This window comes from Trachymyrmex septentrionalis, unplaced genomic scaffold (assembly GCF_001594115.1).
Source record: "Trachymyrmex septentrionalis isolate Tsep2-gDNA-1 unplaced genomic scaffold, Tsep1.0 scaffold231, whole genome shotgun sequence".
Lineage (NCBI taxonomy): Eukaryota > Metazoa > Arthropoda > Insecta > Hymenoptera > Formicidae > Trachymyrmex > Trachymyrmex septentrionalis.
The window spans coordinates 478151-479171 of NW_017305388.1; positions in this window are offsets into that span (position 1 = coordinate 478151).

A 1021-nucleotide genomic window follows, 5' to 3' on the forward strand; every position below is an offset into this window, starting at 1 on the left:
CAAACGCTAAGAGCATCAAACGCTCAGAGCATTTGTAACATTGACATGACTAGTCCATTTGATCGGAACTCTACGTCATCAATACGTCATCGTTTTTGCTCCCGCTTCGCTCGAACTGTCTCACTTCGGAAGGTGGGTTGGTTGGAGCGTTCACGTAGCAATTGTAGCATTCGAAATAGTAATGGACCAATCGGAGCGTAGCGTTTGGAGCGTAACGTTTGGAACATTCGGAAGAAGTGGACCGCAGCTCGAGAAAGAAAGACAGAGAGAGAGAGAGAGAGAGAGAGAGAGAGAGAAACAGGATTTAGCGCATCATGCAAGATTAGACGAGGTTTTTCTCTTTAATATTACGTTAATTAAAAGAAAATGCAACATTCATATTGATATACTGTATATAGATAGCTAATTGTATAAAAATAAACTTGTTAATATAATATTACTCCAGATATACATGCTCTCCGTTATTTATGACGAAAGCTAAGCGTCAACAGGCTGTAATAAAAAGGATATATGCTTACAATTGTTCAATCGTTTAACATTTAATACAGCGTATTATAAGCATGCACTTGCCGACGATTATGTCACCCCGAGTCGATCGAGCAGAATCGTAAAATTTCCGGCACGAAGCATTAGTTGGAGCGTTTCCGATTACGTTAACACTTTGCCGATCGTTCAAATAGATCGATCAGATTCACGATACATCACTGAAGGACTAATGTCCATTTAATCAATGTAGATTTAGAGACTTCAATTTTTCTTTAATTTACTCTTTTAGTTTAATTTCTTTAGTTTAATTTCTTTAATTTACTCTTTATCTTTTTCTTAGTCTTAGAATTAAAAAAAGACAAAGAAAAGCCACAGATTAAATCCACAGATTTCTATAACTAACTCACTTCAATTATTTTGCACGTGATAGAGAGAGATGAAAATGATGTCAATAAGTCCTGATCTATGCCCATGTATGCAAGTATACATATACGTACAGTATGTGAGTATATATGTTTGTGTGAGTAGGTGGGCA